Source organism: Anomaloglossus baeobatrachus, chromosome 8 (genome assembly GCF_048569485.1).
Source record: "Anomaloglossus baeobatrachus isolate aAnoBae1 chromosome 8, aAnoBae1.hap1, whole genome shotgun sequence".
NCBI classification, from domain to species: domain Eukaryota; kingdom Metazoa; phylum Chordata; class Amphibia; order Anura; family Aromobatidae; genus Anomaloglossus; species Anomaloglossus baeobatrachus.
In genome coordinates this window covers 58,448,338-58,466,982 of record NC_134360.1, presented here as the reverse complement: position 1 = coordinate 58,466,982, position 18,645 = coordinate 58,448,338, and the positions used below count along the sequence as shown (strand labels likewise).

General features: G+C 46.5%; 1 protein-coding gene across 4 annotated transcripts in view; it reads left to right on the top strand.

Moving 5' to 3' along the window:
• Positions 1 to 733: 733 nt before the first annotated feature.
• Positions 734 to 18,645, top strand: part of SEMA3F (semaphorin 3F) — an 85,685-nt gene continuing 67,773 nt past the window's right edge. For all 4 annotated transcript variants that reach the window (XM_075321681.1, XM_075321680.1, XM_075321679.1 and 1 more), the window contains exon 1: positions 734 to 936. The gene's annotated coding sequence lies outside the window, so the exon portion shown is untranslated. The remainder of the gene's footprint in view (positions 937 to 18,645) is intronic.

Genomic DNA, 18,645 nt, shown 5'->3' with positions numbered 1-18,645 from the left:
TGTTCCTGTACAGGTGGAGTGGTACTCGGTGGTGTTCCTGTACAGGTGGAGGGGTCCTCTGTGGTGTTGCCGTGCAGGTGGAGGGGTCCTCTGCGGTGTTGCGGTGCAGGTGGAGGGGTCCTCTGTGGTGTTGCGGTGCAGGTGGAGGGGTCCTCTGTGGTGTTGCTGTGCAGATGAATGGGTCCTGGGTGGTGTTGCTGTGCAAGTGGAGAGTGCTTGGTGGTGTTCCTGTACAGGTGGAGTGGTACTCGGTGGTGTTCCTGTACAGGTGGAGGGGTCCTGTGTGGTTTTGCGGTGCAGGTGGAGGGGTCCTCTGTGGTGTTGCTGTGCAGATGAATGGGTCCTGGGTGGTGTTGCTGTGCAAGTGGAGAGTGCTTGGTGGTGTTCCTGTACAGGTGGAGGGGTCCTCTGTGGTGTTGCGGTGCAGGTGGAGGGGTCCTCTGTGGTGTTGCGGTGCAGGTGGAGGGGTCCTCTGTGGTTTTGCTGTGCAGATGAATGGGTCCTGGGTGGTGTTGCTGTGCAAGTGGAGAGTGCTTGGTGGTGTTCCTGTACAGGTGGAGTGGTACTCGGTGGTGTTGCTGTGCAGATGGAGGGGAAGGATCCTCGGTGTCCGGGCAGTCCAGGTGAGCGGAGCCGTGTAGGGGGCGGGCTCCCCGGGAGGCTGGAGGTTGGCGCAGGGTGGAGGAGGTTGGTTTATGTAAATGTCTCAAGTTCCTGTGACTTTCTTCGCTAGAAGCTGCTCAGTTCCAGCGAGAACAGTATAAGCAGCGGCTGCCGAGCGCCTCTGCCTCCGGGATCTCACCTCCCCTTGGATTACAGTAACCCCCGGACGCGCTGATGTTCCCGGTGCTCCGTGCGCTCTGGACCGTGTGGATATTTGCATTGCCCGGGCGCCGCTCTCTGCAGGACATAGCCGGATCGCCGGGGTCGTGTTAGGTGAGTGAGCGCTGCCCTGTCACACTGTACCGGTGCGGGCTGTCACACTGTACCGGTGCGGGCTGTCACACTGTACCGGTGCGGGCTGTCACACTGTACCGGAATGGGCTGTCACGTTGTACCGGCTCCGCTGTCAGGAACACTTGTTACTTTGTATCCGCCGCTGCCTGCTGCGCCTTTGTGCTGAGGACATATAACATGTATGAGGAGGGGTCTGTGCTACCTGTGATGATGGGGGGCAGTCACCTGTGTGCAGGCAGCAGCCTCTGATGAGGAGGGGGGGTGAATCCAGCTCTATATGATCCCCAGGATACACAAAGGGATCGGAGCTGAGGAGCAGTCCAGGAGGAAAGAGGGGGCAGAGGAGTCCCCTAGAGGGACAGGTAGGAGGGGATGTCGGGCAGGATGGAAGTGTGTGTGTGTGTGTGTGTGTGTGTGTGTGTGTGTGTGTGTGTGTGGACCCTGGTGTATATATTGCATCTGCACATGGACCCCAGTGTATATTTTCTATGTGGATCCTGATTTATATTATATATATATATATATATATATATATATATATATATATATATATATTGTGTTTGCTTGGAGCCCAGTGTATATTGTGCGTGTGTGTGTGTGTGTATACCCTGATGTATGTATGTGCGTGTGCGCGTGGACCTCTGGGTGGGTGTGTGTGCACACGGCTTGACCCTGTTGTATATTCAGTGCGTGTGGATTCCGGTGTGTGTGTGGACCCCAGTGTGTGCGCAGTTTGTGGACCTCTGTGTGTATTATGTTTCAGACCTCAGTACATATATGTACACGCATATGTTGTATGTGTACAGACCTCGGAGTATATTTTGTGTGTGTGTATGGGCTTCTATGTATATTGAGTGTGTGTGTGTAGTGATCTGACCCCGGTGTATATTATTACGTGTGTGCAGCATGTGGACCCAGGTGTATAGTGTGTGTGTGTGTGCGCGCAGACCCCAGTGTATATTACGTGTGCGTGCAGACCTTGGTGTATATTGTGTGTGTGTGTGTGTGGATCCCGGTGTATATTGTGTGTGTAAGCACCCCTGTGTGAGTATATTCTGTGTTTCCAGACATTGTTGTGTATTTTGTGTGTATGGGCCTCATTGTATATTTTGTGTATGGACCTTGGAGTACAGTGTTTGTGTGTGTGCAGTGATCTGACCCCAGTGTATATTACGATTGTGCCGTGTGTTGACGCCGGTGTATATTATGTGTGCAGTGTGTGGGCCCTGGTGTATATTACATTTGTTTCCAGACCCATATATATGACGTATGTGTCTGTGTGTGTCTGTGCAGACCCCAGTGTATATTACGTGTGCGGGGGCCTCTGTGTATATAACACGTGTGTGTGTGTGTGTGTTTGGACCCTGTGTATATTACGTGTGTGTGCGGATCTCAGTGTATATTGCGCGTGTGTGCGGTGTATATTATGGTGTATATTACATGTTTTTTTTTTTTTGTGGGCCTTGGTGTATATTGCGTGTGTGAGTGTGTGTGTGTGCGCGTGCGTGCGCACTCTGGTGTATGTCACATATCTGTGTGTGGACCTCTGTGTATAATGTGTGTGTGTGGACCTCTGTGTATAATGTGTGTGTGCGGACCTCTGTGTATATTGTGTGTACCTCGGTGTATATTACGTGTGTGAGTGTGTGTGTGCGCGTGCGTGCGCACTCGTGTATGTCACATATCTGTGTGTGGACCTCTGTGTATAATGTGTGTGTGTGGACCTCTGTGTATAATGTGTGTGTGCGGACCTCTGTGTATATTGTGTGTACCTCGGTGTATATTCCGTGTGTGTGCGCACGCTGCGTCTGTGTGTATTACGTGGGTGCTGGGCATGAAGGCCTTTACCGTGATCATACATTTCCTTCACGCTTCAGGCTCACTGTTGTGTATTACCCACACTATTTTACACCCCCAGCTCCCTCAGGCTCGCTGCCCTCACACTCGCCCGTACTCTCCATCCCTTCTGATATGTGTTGCACTTCCCTGTCTGAACCGATCTGTAGTGATACTGGTTTGGAGTATTTTGTAGGGTCTGAGCTGTGCTTGCTGTACCTTTCCCCGCAGAGGCGGCACGGTGGCTCAGTGGTTAGCACTGCAGTCTTGCAGCGCTGGGGTCCTGGGTTCAAATCCCACCAAGGACACTATCTGAAAGGAGTTTGTATGTTCTCCCCGTGTTTGCGTGGGTTTCCTCCGGGTACTCCGGTTTCCTCCCACACTCCAAAGACATACAGATAGGGACTCTAGATTGTGAGCCCCAATGGGGACAGTGTTGCCAATGTATGTAAAGTGCTATGGAATTAATAGCGCTATATAAATGAATAAAATTATTATTATTATTAATTATTATTAGAGTCCCCTCCTGGGAGCACCTGCCCAATAGTCCTCTTGTGTCAGGGGCTGAGGGACCATTAGCAGACCTGTTACTACGTAGATACAAGACTCAGCCCCATGCACTCCGCACAAGTCAGGGCACTGTTCAGGGTTCACACCTGGAGATGTTACCAAGGAAGGTGAATCTCACTTCCAGAGCTCAAATGTGAACATGGCAGATTCAAGTCAGTCTCTGGAGATCCTAAAGGATCCATCCAGAAGGTCCTATGTGTGTGTGTCCTGTAGAAGATAAACCACCCAACCCGTGTACCTGACTGTATCCTATAATGGACCCCTTATACCCCAATGTGCTGTACTGTACCCATGTAATTCCACTGCTCCCCTTGTATCAGACTGTACGACTATAATCATACTGCACCCCATGTGCCATACTGTACCCTTGTTATCATACTGCCACCCATGTACCAGACTGAGTACCTACATAATCAGACTTTACCCTGATGATAACACTGCTTCTCCAATTCATGTGTAATGCAATTCTATTCTCGGAAGACTGTGGAATTACATGGGGGGAGGGGGGGTGGACATTGGTTCTTGGACTGGCCATTATCACCAAGCAAAATATAATTTTGGTTGAAATTGTCAATTTTCAGAAACCTTTATGACTAATCACTATGTAAGATGGTTTCACTTTCAGTTGATAGGAGTCTTAAGCGGGCTTTACACGCTACGACATCGCTAATGCGGAGTCGTTGGGGTCACGGAATTCGTGACGCACATCCGGCCGCATTAGCGATGCCGTTGCGTGTGACATCGATTAGCGATTTTGCATCGTTGCAAAACAGTGAAAAATCGCTAATCGGCGACACGGGGGTCCATTCCCAATTATCGTTACTTCAGCAGTAACGAGGTTGTTCCTCGTTCCTGCGGCAGCACACATCGGTACGTGTGACGCCGCAGGAGCGAGGAACGTCTCCCTACCTGCCTCCCGGCCGCTATGAGGAAGGAAGGAGGTGGGCGGGATGTTACGTCCCGCTCATCTCCGCCCCTCCGCTGCGATTGGGCGGCGGTTCAGTGACGTCGCTGTGACGCCGCACGGACCGCCCCCTTAGAAAGGAGGCGGTTCGCCGGTCACAGCGACGTCGCCGGACAGGTAAGTATGTGTGACGGCTCTGGGCGATGTTGTGCGCCACGGGCAGCGATATGCCCGTGTCGCGCAACAGATGGGGGCGGGTACGCACACTAGCGATATCTGGACCGATATCGCAGTGTGTAAAGTAGCCTTTAATCCAAGGAGTGTTTGGGAGCCAGAAACACAATAATTTCACCAGCAGCATAGAGTGCAGCTCTGGAGTAAAATACAGGCTGTAACTCAGGATCAGTACAGGATAAGTAATGTAATGTATGTACACAGTGACTGCACCAACAGAATAGTGAGTGCAGCTCTGGAGTATAATACAGGAGGTAACTCAGGATCAGTACAGAATAAGTAATGTAATGTATGTACACAGTGACTGCACCAGCAGAATAGTGAGTGCAGCTCTGGAGTATAATACAGGAGGTAACTCAGGATCAGTACAGGATAAGTAATGTAATGTATGTACACAGTGACTGCACCAGCAGAATAGTGAGTGCAGCTCTGGAGTACAATACAGGAGGTAACTCAGGATCAGTACAGGATAAGTAATGTAATGTATGTACACTGTGACTGCACCAACAGAATAGTGAGTGCAGCTCTGGAGTATAATACAGGAGGTAACTCAGGATCAGTACAGGATAAGTAATGTAATGTATGTACACAGTGACTGCACCAGCAGAATAGTGAGTGCAGCTCTGGAGTATAATACAGGAGGTAACTCAGGATCAGTACAGGATAAGTAATGTAATGTATGTACACTGTGACTGCACCAACAGAATAGTGAGTGCAGCTCTGGAGTATAATACAGGCTGTAACTCAGGATCAGTACAGGATAAGTAATGTAATGTATGTACACAGTGACTGCACCAGCAGAATAGTGAGTGCAGCTCTGGAGTGTAATAAACAATGTGTGTATAATGTTTTTGTAGAATGACTCAGCTGATTGTCTAAGTTCTGTATATAAATGGTGATTTGGAGTTCAGAAGGGATGTGTTACCTTGTGGCATTGGCTCAGGTCATTGACTTAATTCAGGACTGAATATAAGATGAAAAAATTGAAGTTCTATCTCTAAACCCCGTATGGATTAGTCTCCATTCTCAGAGTCTCTGCTTTCCTGGGGAACAGTGGACATAACGCAGGGCAGCTCTATAGGAAGTCTCATCAGTGCAGTGTGTGGCATGAGCAGTCCTGGATGTAGTAGGCACCAATATTATTTTGTTTTTTGTTTTTTTTTTTTTTTTTAATAAGAGACAGCAGCTGACGACTTTATAGACCAGAAATCCTCCCTTAACACGTTGATGCTCCATTTTATCGTGACTAGACATGAGCGGACTCGTGGATGTTTGGGCTCAGCCAGTCTTTAGATAAAGTTCCGTTCAGGATCTGGGCTTGATCTGAACTTGATCCTAGAGCCCTAACGCTATTAGAAGTCACTGATTGGGCAGTTCGGCTCTCCGCTCACGTACAGCCAGCCATAAACAGCCTATTTCTGGGGGAGAGAGGGTGTTTTTTTGCTATTTTTTACACTACAACCGAAAACATTGTTTTTACCCCCAGTGAAAGCCATTTAGAAACTGCAAAAGGCTCAAAACTGGATCGAGCACCGAGCGTACCTGAGCACAGCAATGCTCTATCCAGTAGTTTGCATACGTAAAGCACCCAAACTCAAACACTGATTTTTAATTTTTTTTTGTGAAATCCCCGTCCGGTACAAACCCTGAACTTTACAGTTCTGGTTCGCTCATCTCTAATCGAGACTGTTTTGAGGGTGCTAGACTAGTTGTGACTCCTAAGCTGTAATGTAACTATAATCATATTTATTCATTTATATAGCGCTATTAATGCCACTGCGCTTTACATACAATGGCAACACTGTCCCCATTGGGGCTCACAATCTAAAGTCCTTATCAGTATGGTTTTTTTGGAGTGTAGGAGGAAACTGGAGAACCTGGAGGAAACCCACACAAACATGAGGAGAACATACGAACTCCTTGCAGATGGTGTCCTTTGAATACAGGACCACGGTGCTGCAAGACTGCAGTGCTAACCACTGAGCCACCGTGCTGCCTAAGATTCTCCGGCAGGATCAGGCATGACGGAACCTGGCAGTCCTCTTCTTGTCTGCCCCGTCAGTCTCATAGGATTTTCCCATTAGAAGTGATGATGCTCTTGGGATTTTCTTTTTCTATCCCTCTTGCAATTACTAAGTTATGTTAATTAATTGATGAAGTTGGTGTCAGTTACAGGCGGCAAGCGAGTCATTGGAACAAAGTGACAGACGAGTATTTTATATCGGAGCATGTAATGACAGCGGTATAATCGTCTTATCTGTCAGCAGTGGCGCCATTTATGTACATAGACTATGGACGTTTAATACTAAAAACAGAAAGGGAGTCTCCTCTTCAGGTTTCCTTGATCCTGTATGTTTGTCTGTAACCCTGTAGAGTTATTAATGCCATGATCCTGGTGGCTGCTCTGTGCCAGACGTCCAGCTCCATCATGAATGGTTTATGTATAAGAATTGGTAATAAATTTATTGTAGTAAAGTATAGAAAAATCTTTGCATTTATTAATTGATACAATGTGTTATACTTTGATTTTGAAGGTGGAGTTAGTAAGTTTCTTCTGACTCTTCCACTGCCCGAGTTTCCGACATCCACGCTAAACATGTATTTTGAGAAAAGTCCTATGCAGCACAAGAAGAATTCTGTGCAAACTTGGCTCGACCTTCCTCCCTGCTGAAGAAACTACGTCCAAAGCATTGGAGAAAGGTGAAAACTCCATCTTTTGTTCTTTCCAGTCTCCGATGCCTTGGAGATACCCTCTAAAAATGTCTGTGAGGCTCTGCTGGACGGGTCTCTACCTGTAGAACACTAAAGGGTGCTTTACACGCTGCGACATCGTTAACGATATATCGTCGGGGTCACGTCGTTAGTGACGCACATCCGGCGCCGTTAGCGTCATCACAGCGTGTGACACGTGAAAAATCGTTGCTCGTTGACACGTCGCTCCTTTTCCAAATATCGTTGCAGCTGCAGGTACGATGTTATTCGTCGTTCCTGCGGCAGCGCACATCGCTGTGTGTGACAACGCAGGAACGATGAACATCTCCTTACCTGCGTCCACCGGCAATGAGGAAGGAAGGAGGTGGGAGGCATGTTCCGGACGCTCATCTCCGCCCCTCCTCTGCTATTGGACGGCTGCCGTGTGACGCCGCACGAACCGCCCCCTTAGAAAGGAGACGGATCGCCGGCCAGAGCGACGTTGCAGGGAAGGTAAGTTCGTGTGACGGGTGTTAGTGATGTTGTGTGCCACGGGCAGCGATTTGCCCGTGACGCACAACCGACGGGGGGCGGGTACGATCGCTAGCAATATCGGTACCGATATCACAGCGTGTAAAGTACCCTTTAAAGGCATAGAGTGGAGTAGTCCTGTGCCATTTTAATCCACAAAGTCCAGTTAATAAACTATAGAGCAGAGCTTACATTGGACATGTGAGCACCAGTCCTATACATCATGGGGGCTTGTCAGTGGATTGTTAATGACATATCTGTCACTATCATAGTCTATTAATGACGGATGCTTCCATGGCGTATTTGTTAGTCAGATGCCAGAAATGCAATGTGAACTTAGATGAAGCCTGATCTGTGAAGGATTCTTCTCCCTTCGTTTCCAAAATAAAAGCAAAAAAAGAAAAACAAAAGTTTCCATCAAACAGATGAAGCTGCGGTCCCTCTTCGACATCGTCGCCTTTCACTCTGGGCAGATGAATATTTTTATCTCTCGGCTTAGCGCCTAAAATAATAATAAAGAGAATCTGTGACGAAATGTTCTCACAAATTGTAGCCCAGAAAATCTGCAGCAAGTTCTGGAAGCAAATGAGTTGCAGCTTCACAACAGAAAAAAAGATATACGCTCGGACGATGAGCATGGGGGATTGTGAGGTGCCGGGAGCGACTTTCCTCTCATCCAATGAGTGACTGTCACCTCCATGAACGACTGCTACGGTAGTGGCTTGATCTCCTGAGCTCTGTAGACCATTTACCCCCCTCCCCCACAAAAAATGAGGTATATATACATGTATGCTTCAAAATTTGCTTCGGAAACTGGGAAGACTTTTCATTTCTATGGGAAATCCAATTTGCATGAGTTTTTTTTCTTTAAAAAAAATATAAAAAAAAAGAATTCTGCTGGTAACTTCTTTACTTCTTTGTAGGAAGTAAACCTGTGCACATTAGGCACTGTCAAATCAAAAGCGAGTCTTAGGGAAAAAAATAAATCTTCAAAACCGCTTAAAGGGAACCTGTCACCAGATTTGGTGACTATAAGCTGCAGCCACCAGCAGTGGGCTCTTATATACAGCGTTCTAACATACTGTATATGAGAGCCCAGGCCGCTGTATAGAACTTAAAAATCATAATACCTAAGGGATGGGGCGGTTCAGACTGGTCGGATGGGTGTCTCCGGTACCGGCGCCTCCTCTTTCGGCCATCTCTGTCCTCCTTCTTCTGAAGTCTGGGTGCATGACGTGTCCTACGTCTTCCACACTAGCTGGCATTGAGGTCCTGCGCAGGTGCACTACAATACTTTGATCTGCCTTACTCAGGGCAGATCAAAGTGCGCCTGCGCAGGACCCAGATTTCAGAAGGAGGAGGACAGAGATGGCCGAAAGAGGAGGCGCCGCTACCGAAGAACAGAGACACCCATCCGACCAGTCTGTTCCATCCCGCCCCTCGGGAGTATTATAAAGTGATTTTTACGTTCTAAACAGCGGCCTGGGCTCTTATATACAGCTTGTTAGAATGCTGTATATAAGAACCCATTGGTGGTGGCCGCAGCTTTTAGGCCCCAAATCTGGTTACTTTTAAGGAATAGAAAACTCTCCTGAATCTTTTTCCTCTTGAAAAACTGTTTTTAGAGGCGGTCAAAAACCACTTGTGTGAACACTGTCTAATGGGTGACAGGGAACAAAAATGGAGAGAGGTGGTGATTGAGATTTTTTCCCCCTATGTATTTCCGCTCTGTTGTATAAATGCGTTTGCGCTGAGAGTTTGTGACCGGTTGTGGACAGTTGCCGGTGTTTAGGCCGTGTCCTTGTTTGAAGCCCGCACAGACACGTCCAAGAAAGGTTCTTTTTGATCTTCTTCCTCATTCCCTCGTTAATGATTGTCAGTTCCTATACACGGCTCTCCCTTATACATTGCGGACACTGGGCCTCGGTGATCGGCGACTTTCTGCCGGTGTTAGTATGCACCTTCACTATGGCATTAATGTGATCTTTGGTTTCCTTCCTATCTGTGGTGGTAGCGGTCGTACAGAGCTGTGTAATCGGAGGGTGGCTGCTTACATGTGCCATTTCAGGACTACATCAATCTTCACCGCCGATGACAGATACTTGTATTGATCGCTCATTGTCTGTAAGCGGATCTTTACAGTCCATCAAGATGTCGTTATCCCCCTCCACCTGGGGCAGCCCATATAACCATTGGTTTTGTCTGTGTCCCATAATCTCCTTATTGACCCTTTCAGTCTGAACAGCTAATTTATGTGATAATCCTCTCGTGCAAAACAAAAGCTTCTAAGTGCTGACCATCTGAATTTCACAAGTTTTATCGTTACCGGCACTGAAGGGCAACAGGACACAGAGGAGCAAAGCAACAGGCTAAGAAGCCCTACCCCCACCCCAATCAGTAGATATATCTGCAACTGACTTCTCGCTCTGATCCTCTTGGAATATTAAGTCGATTAATCTGGACGGCCGCGTTTCGGGTAATTGTCATTCAGCTCTTGTTAAACTCAACGATGGTAATTTTCTCTGAACAGCGTTTTGTGGCCGTAGATGCAGCAGTGATCAGCGTGGCCTGTATAGTCCGAGTGTCCGTACCAATCCCTCAGGTTCCGGACTTTCTATATAATTTATGATCTATGTAACTCCATCCTTCCTCTGAGCAAATATCTTGGATTTCGAGCCTTATTCTGGTTATTTCCGTTGTCCCAGTGTATTATGGGATGTGCGGACCCGAGAATCCCTCCTTTATTCTCAGATTTCCAGCTTGGGGATGCGATTTTGTGAATAATTTTCCAGAAGACATTTTGATTAGGGCTTTTTGGTTCGCTACGTTAAATCAACCGAGACGTCGCTCAATGGACTCTCTGATTGAGCAATCGGTTTGTTGCTTTCTGCCATCAGAAAAAATAAGGCTTTAATTAGAATATGTTTAGGATGCCGGCTCTTGATTCAGACGCTGGAGACGATAACAGATGACGCTGGAGGTTAATTTCTGGATGACATGCCTGCTGTAAATGCTCACACGTGTGCTTTGTAGAAACGCTGTGCTTAGAGCTGGTCGTGAGCGCCGCTCTTCTATACGGCGCAGTGTCAGACTGCGGATTACGCTACATTATTCATTGTTCTAAAGGCAAATTAAAGGAAGTTTTGTGTAACTGACTCCACCGGCAGACGCCATAAATAAAGGCACAAGTGCAGATCTGATTAACCCACTGCTATAGTATTTGGGTCCAGTTGAGGGCATTGTTTTTTTTAGAGCCTCAGGACCCTTGTTCATTTGGTACAATAGTTATACAGCTTGCATTTATATTCGCACCTCTTCATATAGAGCTGACTTGTTGGGTGGAGAGCTGTGTGGAAATGTACAATTCTATGTTGCTGTTTTGTGCAGACCTAGTGTTACATGAAGGTGCAAAAGCCATACTGGATTTGGTTTTAAGTTTGCTCATGGAAACTCTTAAAGGCATCATGTCACCTGGAGTAGGCCAGAAAGTTCTGCTTGTAATGGATTATCTGGGGCACACAAGTTCTAATCACTAAGTACAATGTGAACCTCGGGGATGGCTGATTTTTGGGCCTCGTCTTCCAAGATGTCTGATATTGGGCTTCGTGCCAGGAACCTCCAAAATGGCTGATCTTGGGCGTCGTGAGAGTGAATCTCTGGGATGGCTGATTATGGGCCTCATGCCGTGACTCTTTGGGATGCCTCCTACTGGACTCTGTACCATGAACTTCAAGGATGGCTGATTTTGAGCCCTGTGCCGTGACCTTCAAGGATGGCTGATGTTTGGGTCCGTGCTGCGACCTTCTGAGATGGCGGATTTTGAGCCCTGTGCAGTGATCCTCCTAGATGGCTGATTTTGAACCCCGTGCCATAAACCTCCAGGATGGTTGATTTTGGGCCCTGTGCCGTGAACGTCCGGGATGGGATGGATGACTTCTGTAGTCTGTGGACCACATTCTGATGAGCATTGTCTGGTGTGTCCGGTGAAAGGTATTCTTTACAAGGATGCAGGTTCTTTTCTCTGGCCCTTTAAGCAGTGACTGGTATAAACTGCCTAGCTTATTCTATGGCACATACATCCCTGCTGACGACCATAATCCACTCAGCAATGCAAAGCGCGTTGCCGTCTTCATGTGATTGTGGCGTCTGCTTTAGATTCTTGTCTGATCTGCTCTAATCTTTGATGTGGTTCTATACGGCTCGGCTCGGAGCCTCCAGACCGGCGTTTGCATAAATCTATACATTTTCTGCTTTGTAGTCTTGTATAACTGGGACACCAGGAATAGATATGAGGATGAAGGTGACGTGTGCATCTTATGGCGCACGTTTTGAGTGTTGCTCGCCCCATCACATGTGTCGGCAGTGGTAACTGTCAGACAGCGGCAGACGAGCCGTGAATAGTCATATGTTTTGTGAACTTGCATAATTACGGCAGCTCAATGCATCGAAGGTGACGGTTACTGTGCCTCAGCCATGCGCCTGGTTTTATCAATAGGATAGAATTTTTTAATTCCTGAGAAGGTAAAAAAAAAAAATGCATAAAGACACTGTCCCCATGGCTTACACTACTAGGGGCGGGCATGAATGGCGCAGTTACACCGCACTGTCATGTTCAGTCTGTGGCAGATCCTTCTGCTTTCTGTAATCTCCATCACAATAACGTATAGATAAGCTCCAATTACAGTGATGGGTTCCCTGATGACATCCGGGCCATGATCAAACTGAAGGAAATTATTGGCTTAAGCCAAAAGGCTTTTAAACGCTGGTGATAATGGAAGATTACAAATGTCACAACACAATCAAGTCTGTGCAGGAATTCTGCCAGAGACATATATATATATATATATATATAATATATATCTTTTTTTTTTTTTTTTTACTTTACGAGTAAAGTACTTTACTTTGCTTGTGAATTCGGTGCTCTTGAACCGTCTTCAGCCTTGCACATTCCCCACCATAAAGCAGAAATTCAACATAACTGATAATCCAATTAGCTTGGATAATCCTGTCTGGGGTCGGATAGAACAAGGGGCGAGTGGTATGTGTCCAGTATGGGGCGAGGGTCCCGGGGGCATTGTGGGAAATGTAATGCTCAGGTTGGGTCTAATACTCCTGTTTGTTGCTGATTGTATTATCCGCTGAGGTGATCTCTGATGAGGCGCTCTAGTGCCGGCTCTTTATATACCGTAGCTCCTGCATTTTTTAGGCTAGTTTCACACTTGCGGTGAACGGCAACGGTTGCATCCATTGCATTGTGTGACGGATGCAACGGATGTGTTGCATATAGTGGCACAACGGATCGTACAAAACGGAATCTGCTTTTTTTTTTTTCACAGTTTTACCGGCGGCAGACTATTGTGAACGATCAGCTGATCACCCGGCTGCCGGGCGATCAGCTGATCATTCTCAAAAGCCGGCCGACAGGCGATCAGCTATCGCTCTCAAAAGCTGGCTGACGGGCGATTAAGCTGAGCGCTCTCAAAAGCCGGCCGCTGGGCGATCAGCTGAGCGCTCTCAAAAGCCGGCCGCTGGGCGATCAGCTGAGCGCTCTCAAAAGCCGCTGGGCGATCAGCTGAGCGCTCTCAAAAGCCGCTGGGCGATCAGCTGAGCGCTCTCAAAAGCCGCTGGGCGATCAGCTGAGCGCTCTCAAAAGCCGGTCGCCGGGCGATCAGCTGAGCGCTCTCAAAAGCCGGTCGCCGGGCGATCAGGTGAGTGCTCTCAAAAGTCGGCTGCCGGGCAATCAGCTGATCGTTTGGCCACCGAGAGACAAAACAAAGTTTCTGTGATTTAAAAAAAAAAATGAACATGCGCAGTGAAAAAATAAAGGATTCCGCTGCTCAAAGAACGTTACATGCTGCGTTCCTTCCGCCCGGCGGAAGCAACGCAGCGTCGGCCAGTGGAAGCAACGCAGGTCCATCAGTCGCAATCCGTCGTCCATACAAGTCTATGGGAAGCAGCGGAATCTGTTAATGGATTCCGCTGTTTTCCAAAACTGCGGATTGCGGCTGAAGGAAAAAAACGCAAGTGTGAAACTAGCCTAATACAGCATCCGTCTCTTTATAAAGTGTGCGTCTCTGTTCTTAAAGTGGAAATGCTGTATTTTTCTGTGGATAATGATGCCCCTTGCATGCAGCTTGATCCTCAGGATCGTATATCGCCCGTGTGCTGTGTGGTACTCTTGATTTAAGTGGCAGGAGAAGGGGTTAAGTGCCACATGTAATGTGTACGGTATCCAGGCCTCCTAATACTCAGTCTGCACTCCCCCTTACTGAAAGGTGATCCCCCCCCAACTCTGCACTAAATAATTCAGGAGAAGCGAGACAGCCGTAGATAATGGTTGTAATTTCAGCCCTGGGATACCTGTGTGTGTGTTTTGTGTTCCCACTCGCTGATGGCGGCTTCGTGTCCTCTTCTCATGTATCGTACGCTGCTTTATATTGTTACTAGGGCTATGTCCACACAGCAGACTTTTTCCAAAATCTGCTTCTGCTAGTTGTGAATGTTCGGGTATGCTCAGAGGCACAATTGATCATTTACATTGCAGTGAGTAAAATATGTCACATAAAATCATCCTGGATGATACATGTGGAAGGGTTTGGGGCCCATGTGCTATTCACTTGCGTTTAACATAAGTCGCTGCAGATTCTTCTTGCTGTGCATCATCCTCGCTCTTCCCATTTTCCCATTTTTCACTTTCTCAGGCCTCCTAGGACGCTGGAAAAGAAAATATTACATAGCAAACTCAAGGGACGAAGTCTGCAGCACATCGCAGCTCGGATGCAATCTCCAGTCTAATAACCTATCTGGTATCCTTCTAATCTTTCTTGTCACTACAGATCTTACGCCATGGTAATGTTTGACCTTCAGTTTCCTCCAGTTTGACTCATGGTTTCCAGCTTCGCCATCCCCCCCCAGCTCGTCACTTTCTCTCGTCAGAGGGTTGTTTATTTTAGCTACAAAATCCTGCATGTGAAACAAAATATGAAAGGGTGTGAAGAAGTGGGGGAGCTCAAACGATTGGACTGACTTAAGATGGCGGCAGCGCAACATGAGGCGATGGGTGATCACCTGTCTGGAGAGACGAGCTGCCGGACGTCTCCTGTTAATGACTTGTTTGTCCTGTCAGTCTCACCAGGACATGGTTTCTGAATGACGGCACACAACTGCAAATACATGTGGTATTAGCGAGTCGTAATAAGACCAGCTGGAGCTGAGCCACACCCTCCGGCCAAGAAACCCGGGAGCGGGGACATATTGGTACAGATTTATCAATACGGTCTTCGTTTGTTATAGCTGCCACGTGTGTGTCACAGGTGACAGACAGTCCTGTGGTGTCCAGCTTTAGAAGGTCGCAGCATTTGGCTGCACAAACTGCTCCCTTACCGTCTATTATTCCTGTTTGGTGTATATTATTATTATTATTATTATGGCATTTATTCCATGGTAAAAGGGTGTATATATAGAAAAAAAAGAAAAAGTACAATAATCATGAACAATACAAAAACAGACTGGTACCGGAGGAGAGAGCAACCTGCCCACGAAGGCTCACAATCTACAGATATATGCTATCTTATGTATCTCCTCTGCTTGGGGTTCATACCTTTCCCTTTAGGACCCTGTGGAGTTCCTCACACTTTTAGCTGTCTTCATCAGCACTTCCCTTTATCTCCTTAAATTCTCTCATTCCCTTCTGGTCTGTGCTGGTGATAGCTCTAACTTCCTACAGATCCTGAGTGCAAGCAGTCGGCTTGCATTCACGTGGTGTATCTTCTTGCGTGTTGCAGTCTCTTTCCCTGAATCTTCTTGGAGATAAGTTGTTTATTTTCCCTTGTTTGTTATCCCTGTGCGTCCTTTAGCTCTTAGTGAGGTTGACGAAGAGCTCAACCCATCCTTTTCCTACCTAGAGACTAGATAGGGGTCAGCCTAGGGCCATGTATCCTGCTCTGTGCATAGGTGTGGAACCTATCTAGAATGATGACGAAAGCCAGGGCCCAGCGATAGGCTTGGTCAGGGGTCACCATCTCCTCCTTCCCTAGACATAGGGTCTCCTTTCCCTTTCGCTGTTCGCTTGGTACTTCCCCGAGCCTTCGTGTCCGTAGCTGAGAAAAGTAGCTGATGGAGAACGATACATTCGGCACAACCCCAGCATTAGTCAACCTCTTAGTTGGCTTACATTAGACCAATCTTTGGCTGCATTGTGGCCCACACTAATGCAAATCCATGTTCTTTGTTGAGTAAGGTTGAAAAAGTGTGTAAAATACTTAATACCTGTTCTTGCAGTGTAGGCACCAGGACTTATGGTGAGAATTTTAGTAAATCTGCCCCACCATCTTTTTACATTTTATAGAATATGGCATCAGTGTAAAGAAATACTTGTGCTGGAAATCAGTGGTTGCTGCAAAAGTACTCCATATTTACCACTTATTTTCAGTGAAAACGTGGACAAAATTGTAGTTGTGAATGTTCTTGTTTGTAAACCACCTACCACCGGGTTCTCATAATCCACAAGCTGTGAATCTTCAGTTTTGGATAACATGACCGGTCATCACATAATGATACATCTCTGGTTACTTCCTTTTGGCTGATTTGTGCAGTCGTAAAACTTTGTGTTGTCTTCTTCCTGCCAACTTTATAATGTTCTAAGAGTTTCGGCTGCTCACTTTTTTTACTTTTCTATATTACAAAAAAAACACAAAACAGTTTGTTGATTCAGCTCATCCCTAAGGCTGCTTTCACACATCCGGTTTTTGCTGTGCGTTACAATGCGGCGGCGGCCGGATGGAACGTTGCCTGGCATTTTTTTTTTGTCCGGCGAAAAAAACTGCATCGTGCCGCACCTGTCCGATGCAGCGTTTTTTTTTTTTTTCCCAATGCATTCCTATGAACGCCGGATGCGGCGCGATGCAGCAAAAAACGCATCCGGCTGCCGCATGCGTTTTTTTGCACTGCGCATGCTCTGTAGTGTGCCGCAACCGGCAAAAACCGGACGGGCCGCATGTAAAAACTTATGCAAAGGATGCTTTTTTTTTTCGCCGCATCCGTTGCATAGGTTTTAGAGCCGGATTTAGCCGCACTGCTAAAACCGGATGTGTGAAAGCAGCCTAAGAGATAGGTTTGTTCCAGCCTGTAGTTCATCCATGTTCCTGGGCACAGAGCAAACTTGTGAGACATGAAGCCATGGTGATTAGGTTTCCCATCCAGCACTAGATTTAAAAAAAATAAATAGAAAAATATTTTACTGCTTTAAATAAAATATGCTAGATAGGCATACAAATAACATTTCTGACGCGTTTCGAGTCTGTGTGACTCTTACTCATAGATACATAAAAAGTGGATGATCCACAAGTGTAGAAACTTTCCGCCTGATAAACTGACCACGTGATATTAATCACACGTGAAAGGTAAAGCCTCAGAATTAGTCAGGCTGGAGTGGAGACCACAATTGAGCGAAGTGAAGTGTCCCTTGGGAAAATAGAGAATAAATGTTGTATTGGTAGATTACACTTCAGTATAATACGCAAAATGCCCATCTCATGCACATAATTCTGGTTCACTGATTTGTGCTGCACGTAACTGAAGACAGACATCCATACAATATAAAACCTTAATTGGTGCCGGATGCACATTTATGCTACTAATCACAAATGTATTTGACCAAACTCTTTCTTTAAAAATAATTTGTGTGTATATATATATTATATACACCCACACGGTTTCCCCTAAAAATAAGACCTACCCTGAAAATACAGTTAGGTCCAGAAATATTTGGACAGTGACATAAGTTTTGTTATTTTAGCTGTTTACAAAAACATGTTTAGAAATACAATTATATATATAATATGGGCTGAAAGTGCACACTCCCAGCTGCAATATGAGAGTTTTCACATCCAAATCGGAGAAAGGGTTTAGGAATCATAGCTCTGTAATGCATAGCCTCCTCTTTTTCAAGGGACCAAAAGTAATTGGACAAGGGACTCTAAGGGCTGCAATTAACTCTGAAGGCGTCTCCCTCGTTAACCTGTAATCAATGAAGTAGTTAAAAGGTCTGGGGTTGATTACAGGTGTGTGGTTTTGCATTTGGAAGCTGTTGCTGTGACCAGACAACATGTGGTTTAAGGAACTCTCAATTGAGGTAAAGCAGAACATCCTGAGGCTGAAAAAAAAGAAAAAATCCATCAGAGAGATAGCAGACATGCTTGGAGTAGCAAAATCAACAGTCGGGTACATCCTGAGAAAAAAGGAATTGACTGGTGAGCTTGGGAACTCAAAAAGGCCTGGGCGTCCACGGATGACAACAGTGGTGGCTGATCGCCGCATACTTTCTTTGGTGAAGAAGAACCCGTTCACAACATCAACTGAAGTCCAGAACACTCTCAGTGAAGTAGGTGTATCTGTCTCTAAGTCAACAGTAAAGAGAAGACTCCATAAAAGTAAATACAAAGGGTTCACATCTAGATGCAAACCATTCATCAATTCCAAAAATAGACAGGCCAGAGTTAAATTTGCTGAAAAACACCTCATGAAGCCAGCTCAGTCCTGGAAAAGTATTCTATGGACAGATGAGACAAAGATCAACCTGTACCAGAATGATGGGAAGAAAAAAGTTTGGAGAAGAAAGGGAACGGCACATGATCCAAGGCACACCACATCCTCTGTAAAACATGGTGGAGGCAACGTGATGGCATGGGCATGCATGGCTTTCAATGGCACTGGGTCACTTGTGTTTATTGATGACAAAACAGCAGACAAGAGTAGCCGGATGAATTCTGAAGTGTACCGGGATATACTTTCAGCCCAGATTCAGCCAAATGCCGCAAAGTTGATCGGACGGCGCTTCATAGTACAGATGGACAATGACCCCAAGCATACAGCCAAAGCTACCCAGGAGTTCATGAGTGCAAAAAAGTGGAACATTCTGCAAT